Source organism: Amborella trichopoda, chromosome 1, assembly GCF_054954075.1.
Source record: "Amborella trichopoda isolate Santa Cruz 75 chromosome 1, AtrichopodaSantaCruz75HAP2 v2.0, whole genome shotgun sequence".
Classification (NCBI taxonomy): Eukaryota; Viridiplantae; Streptophyta; class Magnoliopsida; order Amborellales; family Amborellaceae; genus Amborella; species Amborella trichopoda.
In genome coordinates this window covers 38225124-38242419 of record NC_142336.1, presented here as the reverse complement: position 1 = coordinate 38242419, position 17296 = coordinate 38225124, and the positions used below count along the sequence as shown (strand labels likewise).

Genomic DNA, 17296 nt, shown 5'->3' with positions numbered 1-17296 from the left:
TGATTCGGGGGGACCCTCTGGCATACACAATGAATGAGAGTCTCTTAAGTTTGGAGTCAAACTCTTACCATACTCTTCATCTGCAGCAGTTTTTTTGGTTGTGTAGCATGCCAGATCCTTGCTGGTACGACAAGCCTGGATGTTTGCTGCCACGGGCTGTCGCTTTTGTGGAGCACCTCCATCACCTTCATATTCGAGTGGTGCATCCTAATACCTGTCTTTCAGTTCCCGAGTGGCATTTTGGTATGGGTTTGCCATGTGTGTCAGAAATACGTGCAAACGGCGTATCCCTTCGAATCTCACATGTTAGATTGATGCGAAAAGCATGACATTCGAAACGAGAAAGAGTGATTTCCTTCTAGTACCATGGCTGTTTCTTTTTGGTGGGTTGATGAGGGCTTTGAATGTGACTTTTGAAGCTGTCCTTAGAGCTCACCGACACACCGAATGTCATGATGATTTGCTCCCAAGGCACTAAAATTTTGGGATTTGGAAAGACGCCAAGTGTCTTGATGACTTACTCCTGGTCACTAGAATTTGGAATTCATATAGGTGTTGAGGGTGTTGATGACTAGCTCCCGGTAACCGGAATTTGGAACATGCTGATTGTCTTTGTGACTTGGTCCTAATCATTCCCAAGGGGTGGTGCCAAGTGTTCTTGTGACTTGCTCCTGGTCACCCAAATTTAACATGCTGAGATAAGAGAAACTACAGGAAAGTAGAGCGAGTAGTGGTTCCCCACTTCTCGAAGATGGAGAAGGAAGTAGGAAGTAGATAAGAAACTAGAGGGAGTTAAGAGGTGATGGGCCGCAGGCAAGGCTTCCGTCGGTGAGGTCTTCTTTTTACTAGGGTTATGAGAAGAGGGAATGCAGAAGGAGAGGGTAGGGGTGGTAATGGACCACGACTTGGTGGGTGTACCCGACACGGCTCGGGTATGGGTCTAGCATTTGGACTTGGCAGGTTGGGTTTGAGTTCGGGTCCAACTAGACCCGACCCGTACATGTAAACTGTTAGAGATAAAATATTTTATTTTAAGCCCTATTCATTTGGGTGTATTAAGGATCGTATATAATTATAACTAGTAGGCATCTTTAGCCATTAAACAGCAAATCACATGGCTTGAAATCCAGTAGCAGGTGATTGTGACATTGTTACCAATAATATAAGTATATGATGGTAAAAAAAAAGGCAAAAAAAAAAACGAAGCCCATAATAATGATAATGGACCCTAGACCAGATGGATATGACCCGGGACCCGATGGGTACAGATATGGGTCCAATTTTTAGACCCAATGGGTTGAGTCTGGGTCCAAAACTTAGACCCAAATCTATTCGGGTTTGGATCTAAGCTTAGCTGGACCCAACCCATACCCGACCCGTTTCCAACCCTAGAAAAGGGTAGACGGTGACCTAAAAGTAAGAAGTGATGGTAAGTGCTAGTAAGACACGAGTGAGTGATAGAGATGTCTCGGTGGGTGTTCGAAAATTAGTCTTGTGCTTAATTTTGGCCTTCTTGCGAAACATGTCTTCGGGATGGCAATGGACCCGGATCTGACACCCTCCGGATATACCCAACATGGGTCCAATATTTGGACCCGGGGGGTCGGGTCCAAGACCAAAACTTGGACTCGAACTCTATTCGGGTCGGGGTCCGGTTAGACCCGACCCATACCCATAAATTGTTGGAAATAAAATAATTCAATCCCTAATTTGTTTGGGTGTATTTAGGATTGTATACAATAAAAACTTAGAGTCATCTTTAGCTATTAAACAACAAATCATAGAACTTGAAATCTAATAGTAGATGATTGTGACCTTGTTGCCAATAATATATATATATATAATGGTAAAATAAGGGCAAAACAAAAAAAAACTCATTGTGAGGGTGACAATCGACCTGACCAGACCCGGAACCTGACAATGGGTATGGGTATGGGTCCAATTTTTTAATCCAACGGGTTGGGGCCGGGTCCAAAACCTGGATCTGAATACTATTCGGATTTGAATCCAGGTCCAAGTCCGGACCCAACCAAATCCGACCTATTGCCACCCCTATCGTTATGGCCTTGAATGGGGCATTCCTGGTAAATTTTTAACACTCATCTTTTGACAAAACTATGGGTCTTTGTGACATGATGAAAGGTTGTGCTTTTACGGGTTGTAAAAAGGGTTTTTACCCTCTCTTTTCACCATACACCTATTCTTTCTTTTTTTGAACTTTCTTGGGCTTGAGTTATGGAGAGAAGGACTTCAGGCCAACAGCAAAATAGCTGACCCGGATAATAGAATCCAGGAGACAAGTTTTTCGATTCATAATTCCATTTGTCCAAAGGGAGAAGGGATGGTGTTTTTTCCTTTTCATCTAATAAGTGTCCTCGTTTTTTCTTTTCCGATTTGAAAAAGAAGCTGCAGAGGTTTCATCAAGCTGGTGGGGAAATACGTGCATATTGTCTATCATGTTACTATAGAAGGTGTAGATTGTAAGTTTAGATATAGTATAGGTGTTTCTGATTTATTTCTATTATTGTCATTTGTAATTGTCTATATAAGACAAGTCTGTATATTTATATTAATTAATGGAAATTGATTCTCTTAAGAGAAAATTGAGACTCTTCACATGTATCATAGCTAGGTTTATATTCTCCATGTTCATTATGCATCCATGTACTGTTATCGTCGATTTTCAAGACGAGTTTGTTACTCAGTTATTCCTTAATCATATCACATCCGATTGAATCAAGAAACCGCCATCTAAAAGCAATTTGAATCTGCAACTGCCTCTTTTTTTATTTTTTGAATCCACTTTCTCAGTAATTTCTGGTACGTTTTTTCTTTTTTCTAGCAAGTATTTCCGACCTATTTTTCATTTTCCTTTTATTTATGAGCTCGAAGCACTTTCTTTTTGCTCCGTCAAACAAAACCAGTTGCCTCTTCTCTCTCCACCGTCAAACAACCAAGTGGTTTCTTTTTTGAAAAGCTTTTCTTTGTTTACATAAACCAATTGCCTTATGTTTCTGAGGTTTATTGCTCTGTTTGCTTGAGCTTGACATGTTCTGTTGTTCCTTTGTACTTGTTGATCAAGCATTTTAAGTATGCCACTACTTACTGGTCATGCTATGCACCTGAAGATCCAATTGTTCATTTCTGCAACGTAGTGTTCAAACTCCAGCTATTCTCTATTCTCTCTCATAGCATCTTGAGTTTGAGCGGGAGTGTGAAATGAAAGTATATATTATCTATCAGGTTAATACGGAAAGTGTATATTGTAATCAGTATATTTTGAAGGGTGGATACAATATCTTGTATTTTGTGGTAAGTTTGGATATAGTATAGATGTTTTTGATTTATTTCTATTATTGTCATCTGTAATTGTCTATATAAAACAAGCATGCATATTCATATTGATTAATGAACACTGAGTCTCTTCAAAAAAAACTGAGACTCTTCACAATATGAATGACCTAGGCCATGAGATTTCGCCTTCCCAAAAAATGGCTGGGTTGTGGTGATCACACCCCCATTCCTAATCACCCCATTGTGATTTCATTGATATCACTCTGCTAACACCTTCAAGCTGAAAAAACGGGTGGGGCTTGCCTTCGCTATTGGATTACCCAAAAAAAAAAAAAAAAAAAACATTCTGCCTCCGTTTTTAACTGTTATTCAAGCCGTTGGCAGCGTGGTCTTCCCTAATCTTCTCTATTTCTTGCTAAAGTTATTCTAACCGATAGGGTAGCTTACGCCAATGTCACAGATTTGGCCATGTTTTGTAACTTGTAGCCTTCTCACAGATTTGGCCATGTTTTGTAACTTGTAGCCTGCTGTCTATGTCGAAGAGATGATGAGCCTTTCATTTGTGATGTATGTGCCATCATCCCTTGCTTTCTTTGCATACCACAGCCACGTGCCGTAATGTATCATGTGCTTTGCACTTTAGTGAACAAAAGAAGCTTTTTTTTTTTAATGAGATTGTCTATTTATCTTTTGTATATGGAGATCATAATTATTTTTATTCATTAGATGTCAAAATAGATGGCTTGGGGTTTGTTACGAATAGATGGCTTGGGGTTTGTTACAAAGTTCGAAATTTTTTAAAAAAATTTTGTGTCTACTCATTGGCACTCTTACAACCACTCATTTTGAAATTTAAGAGACAAAAATAATTGCAACTTCCAAATACAAAAGCTAAATTCTCCCTTCTTTTTTTTTTCTTGTTTTTTTTTTTTTTTAATTATGGAGGTGCTTATCTTGACTTCTCCTTTATTTATTTACTTTGCCATATGTTAGGGCCGAGGATTAGTGAGAGACCACTTTCGAGGTGCTCTTCTCATCACCTCTTATGACTTCGAGTCCCCTGCCGAGTTCGCTTGAGTCAAGAGGAACGCACTAGAATCAGTTTTCACGGAACCCAAATTTTTATTTTAGGCTTTTTTATTCAGGTCTATGATACCAAATCTATCTTTATTTCCTTTTTAATCGTGACATCCTTTCAAGTTTTTGCCACGCCGGTTGATATGCCATTTTTTTTTACCCACGGTGCTGTTTCGGATTTGCCACATCTGCTTTTTTTATTTTATTTTTTTGGGATATATTTTACCCATAGTTCCATTGTAGATTTTCACCATGTTCATCTTTTCTTTTTATTTTGAGAATGCCTTTTAAGGAAATGCGAATGATACCAAAATAGGGTAGTGCCTCTTAACTTCGGCTCACAGCTTAATATCATGGGGCTATTGGATGGTGTCAAACAGTTTAGGGTCGTGTGACACAAACTATATGTCACAGTTTAACGCCATGCGACTGACTCATCGTCAAACAGTTCAAGGTTATGCGACATGGACCATAGTGCTATGCAGTTTAAGGTCTTGTAGCTAAGACTATGGCTTATGGATAATATATATAGTCAAGTATCACTCATTTATTAGAGGCATAACCTCTTCAGAATCAGCTTGAGCTAGAAGGTAGCAACATATGGGAACGCCTTTTACCACGAATGGGCCCTCCCACTTGGGTTCAAATTTTCCTTTTGAGTTGGGCGTGCATGACAATGGGTTGTATGAGAGCGAGCACAAGAGCCATATGTTTATAGGAGATGAAAATGGTATTTTCTTTTTCCATCAAGAGTGCCTCATAAAAAGTCTGCATAAACCATTCAATTTTTTTAATAACAAGAGGAAAGCATATAAACTAGCATATTAGACACATCAAAGTTACATGTCCCCTAGAGATAAAAAATTTGACTTCCATAAATCCAGTTTCATGTGAACTCTTTTCAACCCAAGATCCCACACCGATCTCGGCAACTTAGAATCAAAGATTTCAATACCAACGTATTTAATTGGGAAAAAGTCCACAACACAACATCACATCCCACCTTTCAAAAACTTAACTTTGAGACCCAAAGTCACATCCCACCCATTGAAGCTTTAGGAAACTTAACTTTGAGACCCAAAGTTTTTTCGTTGAAGGTTTAGGAAACTTAACTTTGAGACCCAAAGTTTTTTCGCAGCATCTAAGGAATAACAACTAACTTCAACCATAACCTTTCACAATTTACACAACCACAACCCAGGCATATTTCAACCATGACTTTAAGAAATATAATTTAGGATCATCATCAACCATTGAAAAAGTGGCTGGCGATGGAGAAACTATGGATCTACCCATGAAGGGCAACATAACGTCTGTGATGGTCTCACTTGCATCACCACCCATTATTTCGATGGACGGACGATATGACCTTGAGGTGTATCGGTTTCCCATAGTCATTAGGATTATATAGGGTATTTTCCTTTATATAGGGAATTGCGGACATTTGAAAAACCAAGTTAAGACAATCGTGTCAAGATCTTTTAATAAAACAATCGTGCTTTCTTCAACGAACACAGTTATTCAGCATTTTGTAATTTCGATCGTCGTTAACATTTACCGACAAAAATGAGATTCGAGTCAAATTTTCAGTTCATCATTTATTTTGTTAGGAATCTATGAGCTAGCCTCGATGCAATGGAAACACAAAAATACATTTAAGTTATTAGATTTGATGGTAGGCTCCATGCCTTTTTAAGATCTAATTGCCCAACTTAGTGTGAGTGGCCGCTTTTCATTTTTACTTGTGCTCCCCTTTTTAGGGTTAAGAGTTTGATGTTGTAACCGTAAGTTAATCTCTTTTGGTTATTAGAACTACAAATATTATTGTCACAGCACAAGTCTCAGAGCTTTGGAGATGACCTAAGAGTTCTCACCGAATCTCGTAGTCTCGATGGAACATGCTCAGTCTAGAGTTTTGTTATTTCTTTGTATGGAGGGCCTTGCTTCCATGATTCTCATCCTAGGTGGTGGTCTTTTCAAACTATAAATCTGTCCAATTCTTGATTCTATCGACCATGGGAAAATTATGTCGGTACCGTTTTATTTTACTGATATAACGAAAAGGTCCAAAAATATGTTATAATATGCGGAGTTCTTAGCTCTCTATTTTCTATAATTTTTTTCTAAATTTGCCCACATTCCAATGTTTGAAATATCGGACTAAATACTTTTTTTTTTCAATGAAGTTTGGGAGTATACGACAAGTCGGGTGACCATCTTAGGGTCGGTTCTATGTTACTCACATTAGACCGCTTTGGGTTGCTATTACTCTTTAATGTCGGTCCAATATCCAAACTTTAAACCGCCGTAAACCTTGAAAAATGAGGTCTAATGACAGTTCCATATTTTAGACATCACACTGCCGTTAAACCTCAGTTAAAGTTTGAAAAAATACTGCTAAGAGTGGCATGTTGTATTCCAGATAATCCAACAAACTATATTCTAGAGAATAGAAATCATCTTTTATGAATTTAAAAAGTACATGGTACCCTCTCCTCTGGATAAATGAAAATCATATAATTGTTGCGAAGTTTACAAGTTCAAGAATTTCACATCCATTAACTCGGAATCCACAAATGAAAGAGAAGGACTGAGTCATCTGTCACTTCTTTCCTTCTAAACTTGAGGGCGGTAAAAGCATTACACAAATGCACAAATGGAAGTTAAGAAGAGGGAAGAGAAAGAGAGAGAGAGAGAGAGAGAGTAGATTGATACGCTAAAAAGGTTTAAACCTCCAAAGTAGTATTTTTAATGTTTCAAACCTCCTAAAAATGAGGTTTAAAGGCAGTTAGATGTTTGAAAAGTCTGACCACATTTTGAACCTCATGTTTTGAACTTTTAATGTTTAAAACATCGAACCGCCTTTAAACCTTATTTTTTAATAATTTTTCAACATCTAAGCCTGACATAGTACCTCAATTTTTAGGACGTTAGTGAGTGGGTGAGGTGCCGAGTCAAATCCTCGGCTTCTTTGGAGCTGTAGTTTGCTTGGAGCTGAGCCTATGTTTCTTTCTTTGGTTTTTTTTCTTTCTCGAAGGGGATCTGCTATTTTCCTTAACTCGATCTATAGTATCGGGAGGACTGCGGGTAATTTTGAAAACTATATAAGTAGTGTGATAATCACAAACCAAAACAATCAGAAGACTATTCCGCCTTCAAGATTTTATAGCGTGGAATAGGTAAGAAAGAAATACCAGAAGTTTCAGTCTAAGTTAACCTGTTTAATGGCTGAGCCTAGTGGACTTTGAAAGCAAATGCATGGATATAGATGTAATGTTATAAAAAAATTACAGAGAAGTTTACAGATAAATCTTTTAACTTTTTTATATTTAAAAAGTGGATGTAGTTTATATAAGGTTGGAACATTATACTGTAGAAGTAAAAGTAAGGTGCACATCAAAAATCCGGTAAAAATAATGTTCCCAAGTTGATACGTCCGATATATTTAGTATCATACAATCGAGTCCCCTTTTTTAAGAATATAAAAGTGTATTTTAATTTTATATTTTTTAATATATTTAATTAGGCTCATATTTAGTATGCTCATACGTATCAGCATCATACACTTGCAAAAAGTATTTAAAATAATTTAAAATATATAAAATTATTTTATACCACATTACCTTAAATAGTATAAGGGTAGTTTAATAATTGGGATTGTATATAATGAGACCTTTCATACAAAGCGGTGACAATTCCTTACAATAATTTTATGTGAAATTTGATATCTTGGATATGTTACAGAGTTTGAGAAAATTTATTTTGAAGTTTGAGCTTGGTCACTGAAATAACTGCAGCCACCCAAATTCACATCTAATGGTCAAGATTAACGTAACCACCTTGTATCAAAGATAAATGATCTCATTCTATATTTTCTCTCAATAATTTTACTTATTTTAAATTATTTTTTATAGGTGTATACTAATTTGAAATATAAATATACAAAATTTGAGCTTAGTCTGAACTATGGAAAAAGAGGTAAAAGTTCAAATATATTTTATGCTCTAAAAAATCAAACTTATTCTAAAATCTGAAATATATAAGGCTATTTTTAAAGGGAAAGGTTTTTATACTTCCCCTACAGCATAAAAGTTCTATCCTCCCCCTACCATCCAGCCATTCAATTTTGATCAAGAGAGCCACTCACCGTTTGATATTAGATCCGACGTTTCAAAGTATTTTATTTGTAGTTTTTTATATACAAATTGTATGAATACAAAATTTGGTACGTGTCATCTTCTCATTGGGGCGCACTTATAAAAAATATTAAAAATAATTTTTCGATAAAATATAATGACCAAAATACCCCTTAAAATTTTCAGGGGTATTTTGGTCATTTTATTTTATTGAAAATATTTTTTTATATTTTTCGCTAATACGAGTTTAATAGAAGAATGGAACGTCCAAAATTTGGTGCCAAAATAGTTCATAAAATAAAAAATAAAAATAAAATAGTGTAAAGACGTGACATTGTGATTGGGACAATCTTAGCCCTTCATTCAGAATGGAGGGTTGGAGAAGGTGAAGTATATAAGTTTTATGTTGTAGGGAAAACATAAGGAGCTTGCCCATTTTTAAATATAAAGAACAAAACAGAGTTTATCTGACATTTCCCAAAAATATAATGAATCATTCATTCAACAAGCTGAGTAACTACAATAATAAGCTAACAACAAGAGACCTATCAACGATGCGCTCATCCACAAGTAGCAGACCATTCGGAATATAAGAATTCTGGGATTTCACCGATCGCATAACACCAGTTTAAGGGTGCATTTGGATGGTGTGAAGTCGCAGATAGTAGCTTATGATTGCACCCAAATAAATGGGCATTTGGTGAGAGGTAAATATGGGTTTTGGTGCGGGGTCAATGCCTACAACAGCATATTAATTTTAATGTTCAAGTCCTAATAACCATAAAAATAAAAACTTTCAAACATGCCATTCACAATCTTGTAGAACAATTCATAAATATGGATAGGCATTGGCTCATGTAAAAAATATTAATTTCTTAGAACCATCACACCAAAGAATATGGCTCAAAACAATCTGAAAGTCCAATTATATAAGCGCTCAAACTCGAGTAATATAAAACCTGATATATAGAAGCCAGCCAACCTATTGCTAAGCCAAAACATAAACTTCACCCAAAATTTGACAACTGAAAAATATGATCATCTTTGCCCTCTGAATCTCAGAATACTTAGCCCATGACTCGAATTTCGTTGAGTGTCACTTGAAACTTAGTTATCGCTCTTTGCATAAAAACAGCACAGGAGCAGCTAAACATTTGCACAGGAGCAGCTAAACATTTTGGTTGACAAATCAAACAGAAGTCTACTTAACTAATTCTCTTTTATGCATGGCATTCCCTCAAACACCCCATATAAAAAAGTAATGTTTCAAAACTGAAAGATGGATAAAAGCAATTTGAATTCCAAACTTCTGAAATTAGCCCTCAGCAAACATTTGAATTATACAAAACCATGGCACACAACCTACATAGAGAAGAAAGCTAACCTTGTAAATTTTCAGATCCTAAAACACTGAAATTCCAAGTGCTATGTGTCTGCAACCTGAGAGAGTTTCTTATGTAAGAGCCTAATCACAACCAATGTGTGGTTGCCATATTGGAGGAGCCTCTGTAATTGAGAAGAAGAGACTTGCATGCGTGATATTACGTCTCATGTCACCAGAATAAGGGCCCATCAAGTGACTTGAGAGATAGAAAAGCATCGAATTAGAACAATTGTAGTAGCTACCAAAATCACTAGAACATGTGCTTTAGCGATTTTACATCTCATAGCCAAGAGAAAACTAAGACTCTACTAGAAATAAATAATACACCATAATTGTAGCAGGCTACAGGCTACTCTACAGTTTAAGTACACTCTGTCCGCAAATGAAATATTTATATCTCCAGCTATTTTTGTCATTCTACGTTAAGAAGAATGTTTGTTATTGCAACCACATATGTCCATAATAACAAGGGTTCTACTCTTAATGTATTCAATCAGCTTCACAACATCTAAAATGTCAAACAGAACAAAGCGCAAATCATGGGGCACCCCTGGTTCAGACAATAAGCCCCTGGTCCGTAATCAAATTTCAACTATGTTTTATAAATCTAGAATAAGCTTCTTAAAATAAATCGATCAATGTAACTGGCTTTTGAATCATCCACAGTTTGTCTATGTGCACAATACGTCTGTACACACATTTCATATTGGACCAAGGTGGATCTAAAGCAAACTAAACCTGGTATGTTATTATGGGCCATAAGAAGGGGTAGAGGGCTTTCTTTTTCTTATTTTACAGACTTGTATAGTGCCCATGTATTGAGTCCCATTATCAATCCCCACATTGAGAAAATTCAAACGCATCACTGGCTAAATGGACTGGGGTTAGCCAACGGATTTTCTATGTTATAGGACATTTACCGTGAGTTTATGGAATAATCACACATCCACTTATGATTTTGTGGGTGCTAGAGGGGGGACCATTAAGAATAAAGTACAGCTCAGAATTGTAACTCGTGGAATCATAGAATGGAAGATTCTATGTGGAGCTGAAGCCAATATACTCTCAGTATACATTGAAGAACCCGCTATTATTGAAGGCAACTAGTTAAATGTAATTTGAAGACTCAATGGGAAATTTCCTTGTGGAAGCCAAAGTTCACTTTTGTGTAAGTCACAAAGCTTTTATCTAATTGTTGCATAGTTGATGTCATTCACGACCCTGAGATAAGATAGGGGTATGAAATACCATACAAACGTTAACAAAAATTATTGGAGCGTGAGACCAATTCGAGATCAGAGAAGGGATGTCGTGAGGCTGGTGATCGCGTAACCCATATTTTTCTTGCCCTTTTAAGAGAGAAAAGAGGAGATCTATGTTTACAGATGAAACTCTGTATACCTTTTTTTCTTGCTCTATTCTATGAGGTCATCTTCTAAAAAATTTTCTAGCCTTTTTCTTTCTTCTTCAGTTGGTTTATCACCAACTTCTGGTGGATATTCTCTTAGTACATATATTATTCTATCTTGGAGAAGATATTTCATCTTCCTCTTCAACATCCCAAAATTATTTCCATTCAATTTTTCAACTTTAGAAAGTTCAGCCATTACAATTCTACTTGCCATTTGCAAAGTTTTGTGTGAGTAAACTAATTCTTTCTAAGTTCTAAAGAAGCTAAACAAGGCACCAAAATATGTGGTCAATACTTTTACAGAGAGAGCTGCAATTATTTCATAAACAATGTCAGTTATTAATTGATGCCTTAAAAAAAAATTTATGAAATAGGCAATCTTCAAATTTGAAGTAACACTACAATTATCAAAGACAATATAAAATTCCCCTTTATATTATTTATTTGGGGCGCATGAGCAACATCAAGTACGTGTGAGAAATATCAGCAGTATAAATGAACAATCTCAGCAGGAGTATTATCAAACATGAGCCTAAAATTGGGCTTCTCTCAAATCAGGCAAAAAAAAAAAAAAAAAGTTAACATATGGTAGAATAAGATTAATACCTACCAAATTGTCCACCAAAAGAATAACCCAATATTATTATTATTATTATTTTATTTTTTATTTTTTATTTTTTTATTTTTTTTTTACAGTGAGTCAAGCTAGTCTCACTCAGTCGAACAAGTGATGAAAAAAAGACTATAATCCCAACCAGTGATCTGAATCAATTACAAGATTATCAAGTACATACAATTTATGTAACTTTCCTTTACAAATTTGATGACAACGCCAAATCTATAGCAGGATTAAGTTGAAATCTCAATGATTATATAAACAATAAATTAAAATATATTTCCTATCAATCAGATGTTATAGAGCTTTGATACTTATCAATGAACAGAACTGAAAAATATATCTCCTATATAAGATATTACTCATTTTGAAAGTGTGTATGAGATTTAACTCATTTTGAAAGTACAAGGACTTCCTTGGGGGACAACGACATCTCTTCTTCCTCTTCAGAATCAGAATCATCTTATTCCAGCGAAAACCAATCAAAGGAGGATGAAGGTGAGTAGGCTTCCTCCTCTAGAGCTCTGTCATGTTTCGCTTCCCCCATTTAGAGTTGCAAATGCCGATACCGAGGCGGCTTTGTACAGCCGCATTTCACGGCTGGAGGCACGGGATGCTTACTTGCCACTCGCACACAGGTCGCTGCTTGCGTGATGTCCTAGAGTCTTTTGGAAACCTTCTAAGTAGTACAAGCTAGCTTATAATCCAATAGACACACCCACACACACACAAAACCTACCACTACCTGTGTACAGCCATGAGATGGATTCCATTTTGTATTTTATTTTGCACAGGACCTTTTGATGTTGCTGCAAGAATTTTTATGTTTCTGCAGTATTCATACGCTAATTTTGTCCCTCAAGATTCATACGTTGATTTTGTGCCTCAAGCAATTGATTGAACTGTGTGATTTGAGCTATCAGGGTCAATTTTACATAGTAGGCCTCGAAAAAATCAGGATTTTCTTCTTCCAGTTTCTTTCATAGTGCATCCAAAAAAAAGTAATAATAATAATAAATAAATAAAAGCAAGTCTAATGGGCCAATTTTATAACATACTGCATACAAGAAAACGTAATAATAATAATAAATACATAAAAGCAAGTATAGTGGGCCAATTTTATAACAGTTTACATTAATCAAGTATCTATAATTAGAAAACTCAAGTGGTCAATCAAGAACAAAATATCATGAAGATCTTCAAGACACCATCACTGCGACAAAGGAGGTGATAACAGGTGAAAGAAAATATATTGGGAAAAAAAATTTGACTTTTAGTATAATTAAAACGAATACCATATCATGCTCTTTTGGGCAGGTACAGTTAGGGAAATGGTTATAACATCTTTTTCCTTCCACATGATGCTGTGTGATACATTATAAAAGTGTAAACAAAATGTGGACATGAAGCGGAGTAAAACGGGATGAAGTAAATGTATAATGGTTAGGAGCTTGAGATTCTCAAAAATGAAAATGCAAACTAAGAACTAAAAGACTAGAAGAAATGCACTTAATAATACTCATATCTTATCATTCCTCATCATTTGGTCATAAATATTAAGTATCCAATACATGAAACAACATATAATTCATATTATAGTATTTAAAAAGAAAATGAGTCACAGAGCAAAGAACACTTGAATAAACACCTTTTTTTTTTTTTCTTTTTTGAATAAAACACTTGAATAAACATATTTCAATATGAAAATGAAAGGAACTAAAGAAAAACCAAGATGCTATGCACATAAAAAAGGAGGGTTCAACTGTGAAAGAGAGCATAGTAAATGGATTCGTCTGTAAATACCTAGATTTGTGATTGAAGGCTTTATTTTCTTCCTGTCAAAAAGGACCTTTTTGACCATTTCTCTATCCATATACTTTTGTAGACAGCACTCAATTAGATTAGAAACCTACAGTAGTCATGTCAAAACAATAAGGAATAATTCAAAATTCTTTGAATATGAAAGGGAGCTAAAACCTAAAACTTAAAGAAATAAAGAGCACTTCTTACATGATCAATGCATTGTAGGGCTGTTTCTTTATGGTTGCAGAGTGACACTTGTGACCAAGATTTCATTTCCATGAATCCAAGGTGAGATTCCTGCAAGGCATAATACCAAGAACAACTCAATTAAAGACATTATTTTCAACAAAAGGTGCATTCAACTCTCATCAAAAGGTACATTCAACTCAATTAAAGAGATTATTCTCAACAAAAGATGCATTTAAAGGATCAACTTTAAATAAGACTTTTAACCATGTAAACTAAGAGATGACTTTCATCGGTTTATTCTAATAAATTAATTGAAGACAGAACATCAAGGAAAACTCACAAGTCAACAAGGCACCAGCTAAAAAAAAATTCAAAACTGAAATGCACTATTGAGTCATAAATAAAGGCATACACACAATCTCAACATCCCACAAAATTTTACACAATCTTAACATTATCTTTGATATTTCAGGATAACATGACATTTATAGTAATCATGGTCATTGGAAGACCAAAACCTGTTTGATTGACCAAAATCTTTTTTCTTTTTTTTCTTAAGAAATTGATTGACCAAAATCTTCTCACCCAAGATTCAGATGACTTCCCATTATCTAAATCCCCATAAATGACAATGATCATGTTAGGAAACCAATCCTTCACGACATTATCAACCAGATCCAATTTAATCCGAATTTTGATTTGGAGGTTTTGATTTAAGGTATCTGAGGAAGGTTTAACAGAGATGGGAGGAATCGATTCTCACTGAGAGAATACGCCTCAAAATTTTGAGTAAAATTCATCCTTGTAATTTAAATTCATAAAATTGATTTATCTAAATTTATTATTTTCTCAATGTTGTATAGACTTAATGTTTTTTTTATACTTTTTCTAAATTTTTACCATTTTCTCCCTAATTTGTGAGAATTTATAATGGTCTCGACCTACTCAGGGCAAACTCAGGCGAGTCAACTTGGACACATCTGAATAGATAGGCTAGGGGCCGAGATCCATACTTAAGCAGAACTTTTTCAAACATTGTGAAATTTCTTTATTTTTTTCTAGAATGTATTTACTTTGAAAAGTGTAAAAACAATGATTTTTTTTTTTAATTTTAAAAAGCATGGAAACACAAAAAAACAAATTTGACACCTTGTTATTTCATAATCATTCTAACATGATTCCACTTGGTGTTTCTCCCCACTTTGAGAAATAACCTTTCAATGTATTTCCATTGATAAATAATTTCGTAAGTTGTTGGACTCAGTAACTTGATTAGTTTAATAATCGAGCAAGAAAGAATGCTTAAAATTCGGCACAAGACATGGCAATTAGAAGAGAAGCAATTTAGTGAGGGCAAAAGACACTACAATTAGAAGAGAAGACTTTAGAGAGAGAAAGACAGGGGAAACTAGAGAGAGAGACAGAGGCTTGGAGAGCTATTGTGAGCTTTCGAACCAATAATTTTGTCTATTGTGAGCCTCCAAACTAGTAACTATTGTGAGCTATTGTGCTATATCTGTGGAAAGATAAAAAGAGAGGAGCTTGTTGCTTCGAGAGAGAAAAACCATTGTAATAGAGAGAAGGGCTTGGTGGTACACTAGAGAGAGAAAGTCGTGCAACAGAGAGAAGCTTTGCTGTAACAAAATTTGTCAAGTTTATACAAACCCAACTTACCAGAGAGATCATGTTGCCTGCAACTTAGAGAGAGAAAAACGGTAGAAGGCCTGTAATTTAGAAAGAATGATAGATTTTTTAAAGAGAGACGGTAAAAGGCTTGAAATTTTGGTGTTTCTTTCAGAGAGAAGGATAATTTCTTTCGAGAGAGAATGAAGGATTACAAAAAGATGGCAACCAGTTTTGATTGGTGGCAGAAAGGTCTCTTTTCGGCAGCAGAGGAAGTTTAAGAATCGGCGGATGCATTGGATTAGAGAGAAGGGATATATGGAAGAAATACGTATATGGGAGAAATACGACAAGAAGTAGAGAGATAAGGATGAAAGATATCTGAAAGAGAGAAATTAGAGAGGTCAGAGAGAGATATTGGAGGCAGATAGATGTGAGAGAGATCAGAGGAAGATAGAGAGATCATGACAGAGAGTTTAGAGATAGAAAGAGGCAAGTACCAGTTTTAGAGAGACAAGGGAATGAGCAGATCACCAATGGCAGCGACTTTTGGGCCAAGGTGCGACTTGGGCTAAGGTGCATACCAGTGTTTTAAAATGCGGCCACATCATGCGGGATGCGCTCGCATCTGTATCCCGTTCGCATATGACCTTTTGACAGATGCAGCCGCATATGCGCCGCATCAGGCCGTATCCGGCATCATGGCTGCATCAGACCGCATCTCTTCCGCATCTGTTTCCATGAAAAAAAAATTTGATTTTGCCCCTCGGGGAGGGGCAAAATGGTTTTTTTTTTGTTCCAATGTTTAGGGAAACTGTTTGGGGGGTTACTATACCCCCTAATCGAAGATTTCCAGCCACTTTTGTGGCTTTTTTTCAATCAAATCGAAGGAAAAAAAAAAATTGGCGAAAATTGTTTTTTCATCCAAATCTTCGATTTGGCGGCCGTTTGATACTTGGATGTTCATTTGATGCATTTTATTGTTGATTTGGGGATGTTAAGGTGAATTTGTGATAAGAAATTGGGGATTTCAGAGGCCATGAAGAAATCGAGCACTACTTCACAGAGTCGGTAACTTTTTATTTCTTCTTGTACAATAATATTGTTATACTTATTTTTGGGACAATGTCTTCTTCCCAATATTCTAATAACAAAGATCAGGCTTGGAAAGATGCTAAACTAAAAAATCCGAAAGATAGAAATTGTGTAATATGCTTGCTATGTGGAAATACCTATATGAGTGGTATTTTTCGACAAAAAGAGCATTTAGCCGAAATTTCTGGGAATATAAGAGCATGCCCACAAGCTACAGATGATATAAAAAAGGAGATTAGAGAATATTTGGATAGATTGAAAAAAGATAAAGAGAAAAAAAAAAAAAGGAATTGCTTGATGATATGCAATTATTTGATGATGATGATGATGATATGTCTGAAGTTGCTATGAGGCAAAGGGGTACTCATACTCCAACCTCAAGAGAAAGGGTTATAAATATTGGTGGCAGTGCTGAGAGAAGAACACCTCTCTCTAAGGGGCCAATAGATTCTTTTTTGACCCCTAGCCCAGAAATTGTGGTTCAGGAGCGAAAAAAAAAAAAAAAACAAACCACAATTGACAATAAATATAAGAAAGAACAAAGGAAGTCGGTATGTAAGTGGATTTACATGGCCGGCATTCCTTTTAATACTATAACTCTGGATAGTTTTACATGTATGGTCCAAACAATTGGGCAATGTGGCCCAAGACTTATTCCTCCTTCACTA

At 35.8% G+C, this 17296-nt stretch overlaps 1 long non-coding RNA gene across 5 annotated transcripts; it reads right to left on the bottom strand.

Annotated features, from left to right (window-relative positions):
• Positions 1-7391: 7391 nt before the first annotated feature.
• Positions 7392-14718, bottom strand: LOC148783821 (uncharacterized). 5 transcript variants are annotated; one of them, XR_016053806.1, is made up of 5 exons: positions 14496-14718; positions 13929-14018; positions 13722-13827; positions 9892-10087; positions 7392-7452 (listed from the first exon to the last, which is right to left on the bottom strand). It is a non-coding gene; the product is annotated as an uncharacterized LOC148783821 (long non-coding RNA). The 5 variants fall into 5 exon arrangements; XR_016053804.1 differs by lacking the exon at positions 7392-7452 and adding an exon at positions 8848-9245; XR_016053802.1 differs by lacking the exon at positions 7392-7452 and having other exon boundaries at positions 9405-10087.
• Positions 14719-17296: the final 2578 nt, after the last annotated feature.